Source organism: Peromyscus leucopus, chromosome 5 (genome assembly GCF_004664715.2).
Source record: "Peromyscus leucopus breed LL Stock chromosome 5, UCI_PerLeu_2.1, whole genome shotgun sequence".
In the NCBI taxonomy this organism is placed as follows: Eukaryota; Metazoa; Chordata; class Mammalia; order Rodentia; family Cricetidae; genus Peromyscus; species Peromyscus leucopus.
In genome coordinates this window covers 34,946,780-34,966,571 of record NC_051067.1, presented here as the reverse complement: position 1 = coordinate 34,966,571, position 19,792 = coordinate 34,946,780, and the positions used below count along the sequence as shown (strand labels likewise).

The following is a 19,792-nucleotide window of genomic DNA, read 5'->3' as shown; positions in this document are numbered from 1 at the left end:
AAACCTTTACAGGATCATAAACAGCAGGGAAAAAAATTACCCAAATATTGACTATAAGGTCAAATATTTGGAAGGAGAATCACTCAAAAGAGCTAATTTAAATATGTCATTGCATTTATATTTATACTCAGGACATTATAATTTAGTATGAGTCAAATCTGAGGTTGGATGCACTTTCTAATTCAATGTCATATTTTAGGTCTTTAATTATGTTTGATTCAGCATCCAGCTTTGTTCTTCAGTACCAATTCCTATCTGTCCAGCCCTCATGCTAACCCATCTGTCTCCTGACACTTTAAGAATAGTGTCTGCACTCAGCATTATTTCTCAAGTCCACAGACTTCATTCATGGCACTGACCTTGACTCCCCTCCACATCTGGAAATTTTTTAGTCTAGTATGTGTAACTGGCACTATTTTTGAAATGTAACAGTGTTCTCAATCAGCCTTGCTTTTCACAGTCAAATAGGATGGCCTGGGTGTCCATCATCAGATGAGCACGTAAGGAGAATGTGCTTTATATCTGCAATGGAGTTTAATTCAGACAGAAACCTATGTTATTGGAAGAAAACATGGATGGAATCATAGATCATCATATTAAAGACATTAAGCCAGACACAGAAAGACAAACATTACATGCTTTTCTTACGTGGAATCTGAGTTTCATGGAGGCGCGCGCGCGCGCGCGCACACACACACACACACACACACACACCAGTACGTGTGACATGAAACTAGAAAGGGGACTTATTTGGGGAAGAGAAGGAGAGGCTGCTGAGGAGTTAAACAAAGTAATGGTGGTTATGGATTTTTCTTTTGACTATCACCCATGCCTTTTTCACAACATCTGGTGAAGTTAGAAACAGTACTGTTTCAGCACAACAGTAAAGAGAAGATGATTTTCTAGAAGTCAAACACACAGGCTAGATATTCTGCTTCCACCTGCTAACAAGGACACACCAGCTGAAGAATGGGTCTGAGGAACACTGTCATTCCGCTGCTCCAGTGCTGAAAATGGAGTCTGTGAAGACTGGACCTACATGCTCCCCTACCATCTAAAGGAAAAAAGGAAGGAGACCAAAATAACCGTGTGAGGCACGGTGTTAAAGTGGGCGATGCCACAGGAAATATTTTAGTGCCCTCTCCAACAGGTTCACACCCTGGGAGAGGAGATAAAGTTAACAGACAATTATAATTCAGCGCTATGAGGGACGTCACAAGGATAAGCACAGGGCGTGACGGAAGCGCAGGAGAGGGAGAATCAGGGTGTTCAGGAGAGCTGCCCAGAGGAAGGGACCTGCAAGACACACATGGCTCTGCGTCCACCAGGGTAGCCCACGGCAGTGATGGACAACAGCATGTGCCGGGAGGACAGAGCAAAAGTTGAGTCCTCAGACATCATCTGTGGGGAAATGAACTGGTTGGAACTTGGTTTTACATGGCAGGGCAGATAATCCAATTCCAGCTGAATTCAATCCACAGAACACACATGAAAAGCTGGGTGCCGTGGCATGTGTGTGTAATCCCAGGCCTGAGGAAGCAGGAACAAGCAGTCAGCTCTGGCTCCTTGGCCAGCCAGCCAATTTAGCCTAATCCAGTGTTGCTCAACCTAGAGGTCACAACCCCTTTGGCAAACCTCTATCTCCAAAAATATTTACATTGTGATTCATAACAGCAGCAAAATTACAGTTATGAAGTAGCAATAACTATGAAATAAATGAAATGAAATAATTTTATGATTGGGGGTCACCACAACATGAGGTACTATATTAAAAGGTCATAGAATTAGGAAGATTGAGAACACTCTAAGAGACCCGCTCTCAAAAACAAGGTGCATAGCACCTGAGGAAGACACCCAAGTATGACCTCCACACATACACATGCACCTGCACAGACATGAACACACAATAAGGAGAATGGTTTGACAGATCTCAAACTACTTAGCACAGAAGTGCCCTATCATATAGCAATTTGACGCTGAGGTATATACAAAACATGCACAAGAATGTTCACAGCAATATATTAAAAATGGGGGTACTTCAAGTGCTTCTCAAATGATGACTGGACACCCCCTCCCCAAAAAAAAACAAGCATTACATTCCAAAAAAGGTATCATCCACTCAGGAAGGAAGGAAGAACCAGCAATGCTGCAACAGGCAGGAACAAACTTGGACAACCCACATGCTGTCTAAAACAGACACACAGAGTCACAAATCGTATGAGTCCTACTCCTATGAAATATCTACAGTAGACAAAATCTAGACTAATGACTTTAGATATCGTAGGAATACGGGCAGGACGAGTAAGCATTTGTGGATACATCGTTTCTCTTTGGGGAGATGAAAACTGTTCTAATGGTCTTCATAGAATCTTCATATATATCCCAAGACCTGCTCAACACGAAGCTTTAAGAACTTAAGGAGGCTGGGTGGCGGTAGTGCACACCTTTAATCCCAGCACTTGGGAGACAGAACCAACTCGGATCTCTGTGAGTTTGAGGCCAGCCTGGTCTACAGAGCGAGCTCCAGGACAGGTGCCAAAACCACACAGAGAAACCCTGTCTCAGAAAACCAAAAAAAAAAAAAAAAAAAAAAAAACATAAGGAGGCTATGAGTTTAGCTTAGTGTTAGAGTATTTGTTTAGCACGAACAGGGCCCTGGATTCAATCTCAAACACCATTTAAAAAAGGTCAAATTATAAAGCATATGAAAGAAAGTTTAGCAGGCAAAAACATAATTAACAGGCAAGAAGAGAGAAAAGTGTCCAGGCTGGTGGATAATAAAGAGAAAGGGGGGGGGGGGCATTAGCAAGGTTGATTAGCAGGTAAAGGCACTTGGTGACAAGCCAGAGTGTAGCAGGCTTTCTCTGGGCCACCAACCAGCTCCCAAAGCAAAATATGGAGACTTATTATTAGTTATAAATGTTCGGCCTTAGCTTAGGCTTGTCCCACTAGCTCTTATAACTTAATTTAACCCGTTTCTCTTCATCTACATTTACCTCAGAGCATTTTACCTGTCTTTCATTCTGTATGTCTTACTTTCACTGCTTCTTCCATGTCTGTCTGTCCAGCAGATGGTTGGCTGGCCCCAGGAATCTCTCTCTCTTTCTTCCTTGTTCTCGCTCCTCCTTTTCCACCCCACACCAGACTAGATTCCTCCTCCTACTTATTCTCTCTGCCCACCAGCCCTGCCTATCCCTCTACTGCCTAGCTAGTGATCGTTCAGCTTTTTGTTAGACCAATCAGGTGCCTTAAGTGGGCAAAGCAACACATCTTTGCACTGTTAAACAAATGCAGCATAAACAAATGTAACACACCTTTACATAGTTGAATTAATATTCCACAACATCAGGAGACCTGAGTTTGATCCCCATGACCCACAAACTAGAAGAAAAGAACAGAATCCTTCAAGGTTTCTTCTGACCTCCACATGCACAGCATGGCACATGCACATCCACACATATATACATACATAATGCATGTATACACACATACATACATATATAATGCATGCATACACACATATATAGCATGCATACACATATATATACATAATGCATGCTTACACACATACATATATATATACAATGCATGCACACATATATACATAATGCATGCATAAACATACATACATATATGCATAATGCATGCATACATAAATAATTGTGGTGATTTTATTTTAAAGAGAGAAAGAGGAAAGGGATGGGGGGTGCCTAAGTGTGGGAAGATAGGACCCAAGCTGTAGCTAGCTTGTCACTGAAGACAAAGGCAGTGCAGGAGTTCTGGCCAGCTGTTTGAGCATGGGAGGGTAGGGAGGAAGGGGCCAGTCACAGCCACTGATCTGCTGGCTGAGGGGTCTGTGAGGAAGAGCAGCCAGCCTGCACTGAACACAGGAAGTTAAGAACAACCCCAGTGAAGAAAAGGAGAGGGTTAAAAACTGGAGAATAAAACACACTTGGAAAGTTCTCACATCCACCCTTTGCAAAAATGCTTTCCATGTCTAACACTGGGGAACAATTTACTTGGGCACAAACAGAAAAGGGGTGTCTTAGGAGGGACCCCACCCCAGTCAGTCCCTTGGCTCCTTGAATTCTTAGGAGGTGAGCAAATCCAGGCTCATTTCCTGTTGCTTTTTAAAGCAATGTTTGCATTTTCCAATGTTTTCCTATAGTTTATCAGCTCCTGCAGTCCTACAGTGGGCTGGCTACCTCTTAGGTTTGTTTTCCTCCTGCTTTACAATAGTGCAAGCACTGTAAACACTGGAAGTCGATACAAAGACACCTATTATGAAGATTTCAGCAGTATTAAAATTCATTGCAATGTATATTTCTCCCACTCCTTGTAAATTTGTATTTCATAATGATTTTTATCAACATTAAGAAACCAGAACTCTGGGCTGGGGGTGTCGCTCAGCTGTAGGTCACCTGCTAAGCCATCAGGTAGGCCTGAGTCTGCTGACCAGCACTGTGCATGCACACCCAAAGTAAATCTATTCAGTAGGTTGTATGTTTCAGAGCACACATTTTTTTTCCCGAGCTTTAGAAACTAGTAATACACATTGAAATAAACAGAATAAGCTCTTACCTTCAGCTGGTAATACTAACACCAAGTCTGAGACTGAAGAGGTCAAAACATCCACATCCACAAACAGAGCTCCACAAATAGTGGATGGACTCCCCAAGATTGCTCCACCTGTAGAGAAAAGTCACTGTTTCATTATCGCCTGAATTACAACTGAATCATGTATATACAGTGGTGCCCCATAGCCATACACTAACCTTCTGAAGCTTTGGTCCATGTTGTGGATCAAAATTCTAGAAAGAGTTCATAACCTAATTGTTCTAATGTATTAAGTTGTGACCTATGGTGGGCCTAATCATACATGCGTGTGTGTGTGTGTGTGTGTGTGTGTGTGTGTGTGTGTGTGTGTGTGTGTGTGTAGGACTTATCAAGCGCTATCTGTACTTTCAAGCAGGTGATCAAGGATGAGGCCTCCATGGGAGAGAGCCAAGAGTACAACAAGACTTTAAAATGTGATTTCCATACATTAGACACTAGCTAATAAGGCTTGTGTGGAAGAGATACCATTCACAATCTCATTTATTTCTTTTTTCAATGCCACACCTGTAACCCCAGCAGTTAGAAGGCTGAGTTAAATAGGGTTGCAAGTTCAAGGCCAACCTAGGCTACAACCTAGACTTCCTCTCTAAAATAAAACAGCTGGTAAAGGATAAAGTTGGAATACGGTTGTCCACAGGGAGTCTGACTGAGTTCTGAATAACTGATTGAACATCTTGACATCACCTGTAAAACGAAATATGTGAGTATATCTTGAAACCAAAGGGTTATGGAGAATCCTAAGTGATTTACTCTCATTTCTATGGTACTTCTCAAAGTATACAAATGTGTTCCAAGATTTAGAATGCTATCTAGTCAGGGTTAGACAGTAAATGGAGATGGAATCCTGAAGAGGAAATACAGGAGTTGAGGCAGAGTGCCGGTTACTGTGTACACATTGGGATGTTTCCGAACTCCAACACCATAACTATGGGCATAAATGTGCTGATGATCCCGAAACCTTGCATTGCTGAAAAAAGAAAACACATATTCCACATTTTCTTCTTTCTAGTTAATCTTTCATGGCTCATTCTTATGGGCTCTGGTTGAAATCTCACCTCCCACTGCCAATTGGTGTCTCCTTTCATTTTATACTTTGTTAATGCTTATATATCCTTGACAATTCAGCATTTACTAGGATGAGAGAGAATTCAATTTGTCCCTGCATATCTTCCTAAGAAAGGAGCAGAGAATAAATTAATAAAAATGCATAATGCTTACCACTCTATATAAGTGAAATGTGATGTGTCGCTGACTTAACTGGAGGTCCCTTGGAACGGAATAGACTGAAAAGTCAGGAATATGATGGTGGGATACTAGTGTCCCCCGAAAAAAAGAACCCCAAAAAACAGAATAAACCATTTACAGATATATACAGTAGGAGGAGATGAAGACAGCAGAAGAAAACTGACCTCCCATGCTGCTGGCCTGGCCGAGCTAATGTTATGAAAACCGCAATACTATTGCAAACTGTCTACAGAGTTCAGCAATCGCCAAGCCGTTCTTCACAAAGCTGGAGAAGCATTGAGCTTCAGTTCCATGAAAGCACAGGAGCTGCTAAGGCAATCCTGAGCAAAGTGAACAGCATTCTACCATAACACCCCATTTAAAACCTGACTACACAACATAGTAACAAAAACAACACGGGGACAAAAACAGACGCAGAAAGCAGAGGCATGGACCTGAGAATCCAGAGGTACACCCGTGCACCCACAGCCATCTAATTTTTGGAAAAGGTGAAAAAAAAATACACTGGAGAAAAGAGAGAGCAACTTCAGCAAATGTTCCTGGGAAGACCACAGGTCTGAAAGCAGAAGAATGAGAGGCTCCATTCCTGTCATCCCATACAAAAGATGAATTCAAAGTGCATCAAGTACCGTAATGTATGACTTAAAATCCCAGACCTCTTGGAGGGAAACACCTCAAGATATGGCCAAAGGTAAGAGGCTTCAAAAGAACTCCATGGCTCAGGAAATAACTCCAATAATTGATAAATAGCAGCACATGAAATAAAAAAGGTGCCATACAGAAAAGAAAACAACTGAGTGAAGAGACCCCCCACAGACTGAGAACTTGGTTAGCTAGCCATCTGAGGGGAGTCCATGTCTAGAATATAAAAAAAAAAAATCTACTAAACAAAGAGGCAAATAAAACGACCAAATTGTCAATAAATACATGAATTAAGAAAATGTTCAACATCCTTAGCCATCAAGAAAATGTAAATGAAATTTACATCAAGATTCCATTTCACCCCAGACTGGCCTGAACTCAGAGAGATCTGCTTGCCTCTGCCTTCCAAGTGATAGGATTAAAGGTATGAGGCACCATGCCTGGCTTCTCAGAGTCATTGTTATTAACTTCAAACCTCTAGCCACTCTTCCAAACAGAAAGGAGAACAGCTTGAAGTCTGTTGGAGTCATTGCTATAGATACATGTTGAAATTCTACCCCACAGATGTGCTGGTATCCAGAAGTGGGGGCTTTGGGAAGTGATTAGGTCATGAGGGCAGCCCTCATGAACAGAACCAGTGCCAAGGGCCTCTCGCCCTCACTTACAACTATCTTTGGATATATATAAAACAACTGGCAGCCTACAAGTGATGGGAGTATCTCTACCAGATGTAGACCATGTACCTTCATCATTGTCTTCTGGGCTCCAGATGACTCAAATCTAAAGGCCTCTCGTCCTAAGCCTAAGGCACTTCATCATAGCTTCCCGAACTGACTCCAGCATCAATGGGAGCTCACTGCATATTTGCAAGGAGCCCTTAAGCATCATTTAACTCTCTGCTCTTTTGGATTGCGCTTCACACAAGCACTGAGGGTGAGCCAAGTTTCTAGCTCCCACGAACTCCCCAACCAACCAACCAACTCAAAAGCCACCAACAGCCCTAACGAACTCCCAAGACCCCACCTCCGGGAGATTGAAAACAGTCAGTTTAGTCAAACATCATGGTGTGAGAGGTAATTTGCATCATATAAAATGCCATATTTTGATACTTTGACTTACAGAAGCTAATTAGGAATGAAATTTGAATAGAAGCAAAAAAAGGAAAATAGAAGAAGAAAACAAACAAATAAAACCAAATAATTGTGTGGAAAGGGAAACAACAGGTAAAAATGTTTAAAGACTTAAAATAGGTTAGGGAAATAAACAGGCTTCTGACAGGTCAAAAATGGTGGATCTATCTTCATAAAATCATGGCTCCTGGTAACCAGGTGCACTGTGGCTTTCTCCTTTATAAAAGAAAAACAAAGCTATTGTCACTCATGGGCTTTGGTCTAGCCTGTCAAGCAGGAATTAAAATCTCTTTTAAAAAAACTAGAAGGAGGAGGAGGAGAGGAGAAGAAGAAGAAGAAGAAGAAGAAGAAGAAGAAGAAGAAGAAGAAGAAGAAGAAGAAGAAGAAGAAGAAGGAGCAGCTTTGCCTGGTTCATGTATCCTATCCACATGAGCTGGATCGGCTTACAGGAATGGAGATAAGGTACCCCAGAGAGTTTGGAAGGAAGGAACCTCCAGAAGAACCTATGCCTTCTTGACTCATGCAGCCCACACTCACCCACCCACCGTCAACCACCCTTACTCTGAACCTTAAGACTTGGTGTGCTGGGAGAAACAGAGAGAGCTATGCCTTTCTCTCTAGTAATGACTAAACTACATCCTTAAATTAGCCCTTCACAAACAAACATCTTTCACCAGTTTCTAAAGATGTCTCCATTTGTCCCCCAAATGATGAAACAAACACACCCTTACACGCAAAGAGCAACCCCATCATTTAATCCATTTCCAGGCCTCTGGTGTTATGTAATCCAAAGGCACAAAGCCTGTAGAGCAAAAATGGTTGGGTTATTTTGAAAGAATGCATCAAATATTAGCTGAAAATTGGTTCTAAATGGGGTCACTTAAGCCTCCGTGGGAAGGAATCGAAGGGACTCAGGATTAGAAGCCAAAAAAGAAAATTGAGGACAAGAAAATAATGACTGATGGGTTTAGCACTATTATCTCTGAGAATACGAAGGATGTTCAGGCTTTGGAGGGGGGAAATCACATATGTGGCCTTGAGAGCACATCCAGACTGAGAAGTTGGCTTGGTGTGGCTTCCTGTAGGGGAGAAAGGGGGACAGGATATGTTCTTCATTTCCAGAAAGGTGAGAAACAGTCACATAGCAGTCTTGATTGCCTTTGAGCATGTTGGGCGATGAAAGCCTCATCTCCATAAAGAAGAAGCATCATGTAACTGTGGTAAAATGTTCCATCTTCAGTAGCTGAGGTTAGAAACCCAGAAAAGAACCTAGAAGATTCTGTAACCTTGGGATGGGACACTGGAGACAGAACATGGAAAATGGCCCATCATAGACCCAATGGAAACCTCCTAAAAGCTAACTCACACTGACTCAAAGGATGCTAGACCCTATGAATCTAAGCAATGCAAACCCCCATGAATCTAACCACTGCAAACACTGACTCCATATGTCAACCTCCAGGAAAGTGGATTTCCTGAGAGATTTCTTTAGACAATTGGTTCTTAGGCAGTTCATCTCAGGATACCTTTACTAAATTTAAAAATTACTGATGAGTCCACTGAGATTTTGGTCACAAGATTTATATCAAGCAATATTAATTCTTAGAAATGTTTAATACTTTTAATTCCTTTAAAAAGTAATGCATTTGGGGCTGGAGAGGTGACTCAGTGGTTAAGAGCAGTGGCTACTCTTCCAGAACACTACAGTTTGAGTCCCAGCACCCATATGTCAGGGCACAACCATCTGCAACTCCAGTTCCCAGGGATTTAATGCCCTCTTCTGGCCTTCATGGGTATTACATACAAGTGGTGCATAGAAATACATGCAGGAAAAACTCCCATACACATAGAACAAAAATTTAAAAAAAAAAATTTAAAGTATCACCCACTACAAACAAAACTAGTATTTTATAATATTTTTCAAATGTAACAATAATCGAATTTTCTAAAAACATTTAGTAACAAGAATGGCATTGTTTTCGATTGGTGGAAAAAATGTGTCTTGCTTAATAGAAGACAGCTGGAATTTCCTACTGGCTGTTATTAATCTGGCACCATATCTTGCTCAGCAGAAGTGTATAAAAATCCATTCTCATGGTGATACAAAGTTGCAAAATGAGAGATCAGGCAAAAGCATGTTCAGATATCTGGATATTCTGTGTTTGATATTGTACTAAAACTGAAAAACTGGTGGTTTCTGAAGCATTGGCGCATCCGTCAATGAGCTGAGGTGCCTTCTCACCCTGACAGACACTCACCTCCCCAGTGCATCCACTCAGTCCTTGACCCACACATAAAAAATGTGCTTACATCAACCACATTCACAATCATCCACAAAATATGGAATCACTGAGGTATACAGTGATCCCAAAAGCAAGAAGAGGGAGGACCAGGACAGACAGACACCAGCTGTTCATCTGCATCTTCAAATGTCACCTCGTAAGCCAGGAATCTTGTCATGCTCACCATCAGGTCCCTAGTGCCAGCACATGAAGTCCATTGCCTGTACCCTTTCGAAGCTCAAGAACTATCCGAATGTCGTTTGTTTGTATCCCAATGGCGCTAGCTATTCCACTGGCATCCATGACTAACGTGTGCCATGCTGAAAAAAAAAATGAATATAAAACCTCTCCTGGTATTCTAACAGATGAAAAAAAGAAATAGATGAACAATATGTAAAAAACCGTCTTTAATAAAAACCATTTAAGTCACAATCATAATTTCAGTGAAAAACTTGATGCCTATTAGAAGTTCCAGTTTCAAAATCAAAGTGTATTTTTAATTCCCTGAAACACAGAAAGCAGTTAAGGGAGAACAAACCATTGCTTATAACAGAACCTGAAATGTAATTTGAAGAGAAATAAGTGCATTTCCTCCAAATGCACTGAAGAGTCAAACTCTAAAAACCTGGGCAAGAACCAATACTCAAATATATTCACTACTATCAAAAATCTGTGTGAACGCATGAGAGAGAGGGGAGTCGTGTGCACTCAGGGGGACAGGCCAATGAGGAGCTCACCTGTCTTTGTCACAGCTGCAGAAGTGGGGACTCCTGCTCTTCTTGTGACCATGGCAGAGAAGTCAAGGCTAGCTTTCACAAGTGGCCTGATGTTTCAAAAGTTCTGGTCCTATGCACTGTACGCCATATTTTTTTTTCCCCTAGCACTGCTTAGAGAGTGTCTGCCTCCTTGATGAGCTGAAGTTACGGTGTGATAGAATTGATTATCTGCTCAGAATGGCTTACGCGGTGGGACTATAAAAAATTGCAGGTGGCCTTGGTTACAAGGGAGCTATCTGTCATCCTGAACTATTGACATATTTTTATGTAGTATAGTCCCAAATCGCTCGCTAAGTTTAGTTATTCATCCATGAAATCTAAAATTCGGAGTCTACCTAAGGGAAAGGGGGGCATTTAGACTAAAAGTTGAGTCCCTAGTCCCCTATCAATATCACATTTCAAAGCCAGATGGAAGGGAAAAGCTCAACTTCCTTAAGCCTCACTATCCTGGAGAACGGCTGGTGTCCACCTTCACTCAACAGATAACTGAGGGAGCTATAAATCCCAGGGATTGAGAAAAGCTACTTAAACTCGTTCCTGGCTTTAATTTACGATTGGCCGAGAACTAATAAATACTATGGTAAATATTTATTTTTCTTCAATAGTGCGCTTGCCACCAAGTTGCAGATAGAATCAGTTCCATCCTGGTCCCTGGAGCTTAAAAAATGAAGGGCATGCTAACACCGCTGCATTGGAAGAGATAGCCAAATGACACACAATGACCAGAGCACAAATCTCCCTTCAGAAACAGATAAAAATGCCACCCTCGGGGCTGTGACTTCTCCACCGCACCACGAGCCTCTGAGGAGGGCTGCCTGCTGGCTAATGACCACACGGCCATAATTTTTAAGTGCGTCATGTCAGATTTTGGATGAGGTAGCAAATTGTTTTTATTGGCCTTTCTTCCCTAATATAAAACTCTCGATCTACAACTGAATTAATGAATTCTGCTGCGACTCTGTTTGCTCCACAGCTCCACTTCTAAGCTGCAATCCTGCCTTTTCTGGTCTGCTTTATCAAACCAGTAGTCATTCCCAAGGATTCTCTCACATTCCATCCTACAAATTAGATGAGTGCCACCATTAAGGGATCCCCACCCATGACTGTCCAGTGTTTGGGGTATTTAAGAGTTCATCAGAGCCGTTATTAAGCAGAAACCTTACCAATCAAATACTTGGGTGCGTAGCACTAAAATCAATTGCCAAAAGAAATGAAAACTTCTCCTGGGAACTACAAAAACTGTCAATACTGTGGCAGGTGTTGGTGAAGTAACTTCAAGTTCAAATCTGAAGCACGGGCTTGGAATCTGTGCTGGCACCTTGAAGTCTGTGTTGTTCTCGGTCAACTTGATGATTCAGCACTTTGCTCCATTAAGGGCGGGGCTGTATTTCCTGACCAATGGACATGACTGTAAAGCAGGGACCATTAGAGGAACCATCTCACAGGACAAAAAAAAAGTCAGTAAGGATGTGACCACATACATGGTGTGGTCTTGGCACTTCGTCAGCTGTCCACAGAGACGAGAGGGCACAGAAGGAAGCGGCTGTGTTAGCTGCTTCTACTTTTAGGCTGTTTTTCAACACTGCTCGCTCTTCTCTTCCCCTCTCCTGAAAGCCCTGTTGAGGATGCTGGCCTCTAGGCATGACGAAGCTTTTGCCTCTCCATTTGTCTGCAGCTAAGATTACTGGCAGGTAACTCAAACAAGGTTGGGCCCACAAGACTCTATCAAGGAGGCGGGGAGGGGCTCCATGTGGCCTCTACCTTCTCAAATCAGGCAGTTAACAGTTGTTGGGAGAGAGGGTCAAGAGACCCCACCTCTCCTCAAGGATATAGAGGCAATTAAGGTCCGGTCCCTCCTTCTAAGATATATGAGAGGTTAATGATTGCTGAGAAGAGGCATTTTCTTCCACAGTATACTGCTCCTAAGTAGCCCATATGGTCCCTAAAGTAACCCCTCACCCAGGCTCCTGTAAACCTGATTAAGCTCACTAGTGCTCCAAATTAGACTTGAATGGAATCATTTCTTTGATTTCTTGTTGGTGCCCTAGTGGAGTGAGGAGGTGTTTGTTTATGTCACTAGAGAACATTTAATCATGTTGAGATTATCCTTAACTTCCCCCTAGAAGGAAGGTTCACTACTGATGTTCTGTATTTCTTATTGAACTGGAAAAAAGAATTAGTTCTTTTTCTAATATAAAAAGTGAGTCACCTCCCTTCAGCGCAACCCAAATTGATCATCCTCTTCCTTATTCTATAATTAGCTGGTCACCAAATCCCCTGTCTAAATCCGGACCTTTCAAATTGCCCTCAAATACTGCCTCTTCGTCATACCTGTTTCCTCAATTATTCATCTCCCTTTCTAGAGATAAATTAATACAGACACAATTTATTCACTAAATAAAACTGCAGATAGTTCACCTGCAGGATTTAGCTGAAATGTTTGACATCAGCTGTCTGTTATAAAGCTTAAATACAATCATATAAGTAAAATATGTAAGCTGTGTCTGGAGTACAAATACATGGCATGGCTTAGGTGTTTCTGTTATAACTATAGAAACAATTTCCAAGAGCTTCGTCAAGAATTTCTGATAAACTAGGTGACAACCAGGATGACCGACAGTGTGTCATTTCAAATGATCAGAAAACAGCAAGACGGATCACAGCATGTCAGATTGGGCTGACTTTTCCAAGTCCTTCAACTTCTGTTCCTATAAAATGGATGAGATTAGATCAGATCAGCCTTCCCACCAGAGACTAAAATGACCAAGAAAGAAAACAATTGTTCAAAATAGCATCTGCTTGCAGGCACCAGAGGACTGTCAGGCTCCTTGACTTTAAGGGCCAGGACTGTGGAGAGCTGACCTTTGACCTGTCTTGAACCCATTTGGTGACTCCTCTGCAGACAGTGGAAAAACTCAAGAATAGAATAGGGCTTACTCCAGTCTTGCAAAGCGAAACTCCAGTCTGCACAGGCAAAATCTCAGAGTTCACGGCCTTCTAAGGGCAAGAGGCCATGGTAACAACCCAAACTTTCAGCTGGATCCCAAGGGCCCAAGCTAGAATCTCACCAGGGCTCGGGAAAATTGAAGGGCATCTTGGGGACAGTTTAACCCCTGCCTGGATCAAAGTAGCCCTCTACAGAGGAAAGGAACATCAGCCACAGCTAAGGATTATCTCTGTGTTTTTAATAAATAATTCCCAGTAGTCATGAGAATTAACTCTGCTTATAAAAATAAGAACAAGCCAAAAATTTAGAGAAAAGTCAGAAACAGACCCATAGGGAATTGAGACATAATAGTTAATAAAGGGGAACTTCAGAGTCACTGTGACCAATACATTTCATAACCAAACAATAAACTGGAAATAATGTAGTATAAAATAATCAAAGACATATTCTGTGATTTGAAATATAACCACTGGTAGGAACATACTCAAAAGATGAGTATCACTGAATATCATGTACAGATGAGATGAAAGGGGAGCAAGTGATATTACAGAAGAAAATACCCAGATTAAAGCACAGAGAGAAAATGGAGCAGAAATGACTGGTGGAACACTGTTTCTTTTCATTAGTGTGTGTTGTGGTGTGCGAGATGTGTGGTGTGTATGCGAGATGTATGGTGTGTGTGTGTGTGTGTGTGTGTGTGTGTGTGTGTGTGTGTGAACATGCACACACCACAGTGCGTGTGTGGAGGACAGAAGGTAACTGGCAGGAGTTAGTTTTCTCCTTCCACTATTTGGGTGTCAGAGATTGGACTCAATACCTTTAGCAGCTGTGCAACCTCACTAGGCCTGAAACACAGTTTCAACCATGAGGAAAAGAAAGGAATCCCAGAGTGGAGAGTGGAATTAAAGCAATCTGAGGAGATTATGGTAGACAGTTTCCCAAAACCAATGGAGAAAATCAAGCCAGATTCAAAAGCGCTAAACATTTTGAGAAGGACAGAAACAAGGAAATTCACATATAGAATATCACAACGAAACCGCTGGAAATCAAGGGCTAAGTAAAATCATAAAAAGGGACAAATGAAGCCGGATGTGGTGGCACAAGCCTTTAATCCAAGCACTCAGAAGGCAGAGACAGGCAGATCTCTGAGTTTGAGGGCAGCTTGGTTGACTATTTGAGTTCTAGGACAGCCAGAGCTACACAGAGAAACCCTGTCTCCCAGGAGGTGGGGGGGGGGGGCAGGGAGCTGTTGGCAATGAAAGACAAGATATTCAAGGTACCCACACAGGAGTATTTGTGGAAAAGACCATTTCCAAATAATAGTAAGACCAACCGACTCTCCAAGGACACATAGAAACCAGGATACTTATTAGAAATGGTACTTTTAATGAGCTAAAAAGATGTCCAAAAATATCCTTGAAAACTAAAAGGCAAATTAAAGACTTCAATCAGAAGGCCCTTACTGCCAGAATAGCAGTAGAATTTGTGAATGGGAAGAAAATAAGCCCAGATGAAAGCTTGTTGTACAGAGTGAAGAAAGCCTACAGGAAAACACTAGCCAGATATGTGTATTATAACGGGTTAACATCCCGATAAAGGAACTCAAAAATCTAGGCCACAGAGAGGTTTCAATGAGTAAAGGTCCCTGCCACCAAGCCTGAAGACCTGAGATCAAGTTCTGGTATCCTCGGGTAGAAGGAGAGAACCTATTTCCACAGCTTGTCCTATGACCTCTACACGACCATTATGTCCCATGCACCACAGTACACACACCATTCATTCATATAAGCATACATCCACACATGCCAACACACTAATAATAATTAGAATTAAAATTTTAAGTCTGTCTTTATTCAAAACCCATTCCTTTAAGAAATATTTAAGTAATTATACATTATGGCTAATGTTTTCCTACGACATCCCAGGGGTATGTTAGGTCTAGGACCAGAGGGGGATCTTCACCAACGTCTTCACATAGCATGTGCATCTGCTAATATTCCATGGTGCACACACCTGAGCTCTGCTCCCTTTTAGCACAAAAAGAAAACTAGTCCCCAGGAGTATCACTTTTTTTAGTTGGACATCTTTAAATCTCATCAGGATTCCAGGATATCTAGGCTGCATCATTAGCTTATGCAACATAGCTCAAGGGTCCACACGTTAAAGACTCTGCATAAATATCCACAGAATTAAACTTTTCCAGGAGGGAACAATGATCCCAAATCACATGATACACTTTGATAAAAAGAAACAGAAAATCTTCCAAGTTCCAGAAACAACATCCATGAATACTAGGGTGGAAAGATCTAGTGTACTATGAAATAAAATTATTTAATGAAATTTTGAGATAGCTGAAATATGTTATTTAGATTTAATCTCACTCTTGATGGTCAGAACAGACTGGACCCATGAGAGGCCATCTTTCTACCCACAGAAACTAACACTGCCTGTGCTGTTCAGAAATGGCCCAAGTATCTTCTCACTAGTACCCTGAGAGCCTCATCTCCAGCCAAAGAGATGTGGCTCTGAACAGGGAAACCTCTCGGTCATTCAGCATCCAAAGCTTGAACTACAGCAGAAGCTCATTCTCCAGTCAATCTGCACTTGGGGACGGTGTTACTCTGACCCACAGGTCTGACACTTGCTCCCAAACTAGTTTTCAATTTTCTCTATTTTTAAACATTAAACTGTGTCCTCTAGTTTCTTGACTTAACAAGAGGGAATTATTTGAAAGTCACATCTCAAAATCCAGGTTAGCAAATTATTCATTCTCTCCCTCCCCTCCCCCGCTTTCCCTCTGCCTCAGTGTGTACCTGTATTCATGGTCGTGTGCATGTGTAAGAGTGCACATCCACCCTGTGGATGCCAGAGGTCAGCACGGACTGCCTTCATTTATCACTCTCCACCTTAGGTTTTGAGACCAGTATCTTTTCCTGAACCAGGAGCTCACTGATTCAACAAGCCTGGCTGACCAGTGAGGCTCACAGATCCTCCTGTCTCTGCCTCCTAGCACTGGGATTATAGGCATACAACACCATACCAGGCTTTTCTTTATTGGCTGACCCATCTCCCCAGCTGGGAAGTGATTTTTTCTTTAACTCTCTCAAAGCCTCCATTATTTTGCTATACATCCTTTCTTAAGCAAAATTAAACAGGTTTTTTTTTTCCCCCAACTGGAGAGATTTCCTCTTTTATCAAGCACTTGATCCATGCCAGGGTAAGTGGTCATCTCTTGGCCACTACGCCAGCTTGCACTATCATCATCACATAGTAAATCAGGAAATCAGACTCAGAATTTAACTCTCGTTGACACCCAGCTCAGAAGCAGCAGAGCAGGCATTCAGCCCCAAGTTCTCCAGGGTCAGGAAGACATTCTAGAAGTTGTCTGAGTCTTCCATTCCTTCTCTGCAATATTGCACTAATAAGGGCTGAGCTCAGCCTCCGGGCAGCAGGCCAGTGGGAACTCTAAGGAAACCCCACCGCTGCTGAGGACAGAGACAGGGGGTCCTGTCCCACTGCAGTCTGCAAAGTGGGCCCAGCCCACCCACCTGCACACTCCAGCCCTGCCTGTTCACCTCCAGTTCCCATCACCTGGTCAAGAGGCGGAGCCAGTGAGAAGCATTTAGGAGATACGTTATATGAGGACCCTTCGGCTTTGCTCTCCAGACAGCCTGAAACTTCTTAGTGTTCCACACAGAACCTTCTGTCTCAATTTCTTCTATTCCCAAAGCAATACACATATGAAATGTTGACAGGTCAAACTGTGTAAACAAACCAGCCTCCTGACTTCTGAGATCAACGTCATGTTACCCTTGTGAAATGCTTGCAGCTCTAGAGTCCTGTGTGGTGTATTTTCTCTATGACCACAGTTTGTATCATGTGTCTACGTTCCTCTGTGTGTGTGTGCGTGTACACACTGGTACATGTGGCACCAAGAGGTCGACCCTGAGACTTCCTCCATCTCTCTACTTTGTTTGAGACAAGGTTTCTCACCGAGCTTAGAGCTGTAAAACCAGCTAGCTAGGGAGCGGTTTCTCCCTGTCTGGAACTGGGACTGGGCGTGTGTAGCCGTGCCCCACATTTTACACGGATGCTGGGAATCCCAACTCCAGTCCTTGCACTTTTACAGCAGGCATTTAAGGAAGCCAGCACTCAACATAGAGCACAGTTTCTACTGCATTCATTTATGTGTGGGTGAGTACATGCTTCGGCACACATGTTCCATGGTATGTGTAGAGGTCAAAGGACAATTTGTGGTAGTCAGTTCTCTCCTTTCATGTGGATCCTGGGGATCAAACTCAGGTCATCCGTCTTAGTGGCGATGAACACCTGTACCTGCTGAGCCATTTCACTGGCCCAGACCACAATTTTGAAAGAGTATATCTAAGACATAAAGCCTATGCCAAATAATTTTGATAATGCTTTATTATCATGTATCAACTTATACTATCTGATAATGATAATTTAGTAATTAAGAGGTAGACCTTTCATCTTTCTCTTCATACACTAAAAACATTAAATTAGCTAATATATAAACAGAGACTTAGATCTTCAAAGCATCTCCAATGGGCTAATCTTCATCTTTCCACAAACCAGAAACCTCAAGATTCAGCATGCCTAGAGCACTAGTTATTTTTATTATGCTGTGACAGAGCAATGTAAGGGAGGAAAGATTGATTTGGGGCTCACAATTTCACAGTGCAAGAACATCACAGGGAAAGGGGATGGCACACAGCCCACCCTGTGGCAACGGGGATGGGTTACAGTAGCTGTTCACACCATGGCACAGAGCCCATCCTGTGGCAGTGGGAATGTGTTGCAGTGTCTGTTTACACCATGGCACACAACCCACTCTGTGGCGGTGGGAATGGATTACAGTGTCTGTTCACACCATGGCACACAGCCCACTCTGTGGCAGTGGGGATAGGTTGCAGTGGATGTTCACACCATGGCACAGAGCCCATCCTGTGGCGGTGGGGATGGGTTGCAGTGTCTGTTCACACCATGGCACAGAGCCCATCCTGTGGCAGTGGGGACAGGTTGCAGTGGATGTTCACACCATGGCACAGAGCCCATTCTGTGGCAGTGGGGATGGGTTGCAGTGGCTGTTCACACCATGGCACACAGCCCACTCTGTGGCGGTGGGAATGGATCGCAGTGTCTGTTCACACCATGGCACACAGCCCACTCTGTGGCGGTGGGGATAGGTTGCAGTGGATGTTCACACCATGGCACAGAGCCCATCCTGTGGCGGTGGGGATGGGTTGCAGTGTCTGTTCACACCATGGCACAGAGCCCATCCTGTGGCAGTGGGGACAGGTTGCAGTGGATGTTCACACCATGGCACAGAGCCCATTCTGTGGCAGTGGGGATGGGTTGCAGTGGCTGTTCACACCATGGCACACAGCCCACTCTGTGGCGGTGGGAATGGATCGCAGTGTCTGTTCACACCATGGCACACAGCCCACTCTGTGGTGGTGGGGATGGGTTGCAGTGTCCGTTCACACCATGGCACACATCCCACTCTGTGGCGGTGGGAATGGATTGCAGTGTCCGTTCACACCATGGCACACATCCCACTCTGTGGCGGTGGGAATGGATTGCAGTGTCTGTTCACACCATGGCACACAGCCCACTCTGTGGCGGTGGGGATGTGTTGCAGTGTCTGTTCACACCATGGCACACAGCCCACTCTGTGGCGGTGGGAATGGATTGCAGTGTCTGTTCACACCATGGCACACAGCCCACCCTGTGGCGGTGGGAATGGATTGCAGTGTCTGTTCACACCATGGCACACAGCCCACCCTGTGGCAGTGGGGATGGGTTGCAGTGGATGTTCACACCATGGCAGACCAAAAAGAGGAGCAGATGGGATTGGAACAGGGGCAGATACAGCCTTTAAAAGTCCACCCCCAGTGATTTACTTATTCCAGCTAGGCCCTACCATCTAAGGATCCCTCGGTCTCTAAAAATCAGTGCTATAAACTGGAAAATTGGCCTCTAAGACATGAACCTGTTGGGAATACTTGAGATTGAAACTACAAAATCCAGCTACTAGGCACTCTGGCTGCGGCTGTTTTCACAACGGTGATGCCCTTCATCCAACGTACTTCACAAATGTGTATTTAGAGGGGGAAAGGTTGCGCCTTTCCC

At 43.2% G+C, this 19,792-nt stretch overlaps 1 long non-coding RNA gene across 2 annotated transcripts in view; it reads right to left on the bottom strand.

Annotated features, from left to right (window-relative positions):
* LOC114700992 overlaps positions 1 to 19,792 on the bottom strand; it is a 172,655-nt gene that overhangs the window by 127,886 nt on the left and 24,977 nt on the right. For both annotated transcript variants that reach the window (XR_005091588.1, XR_003735751.2), the window contains exon 3: positions 4,582 to 4,689. This is a non-coding gene — a long non-coding RNA (uncharacterized LOC114700992). The remainder of the gene's footprint in view (positions 1 to 4,581; positions 4,690 to 19,792) is intronic.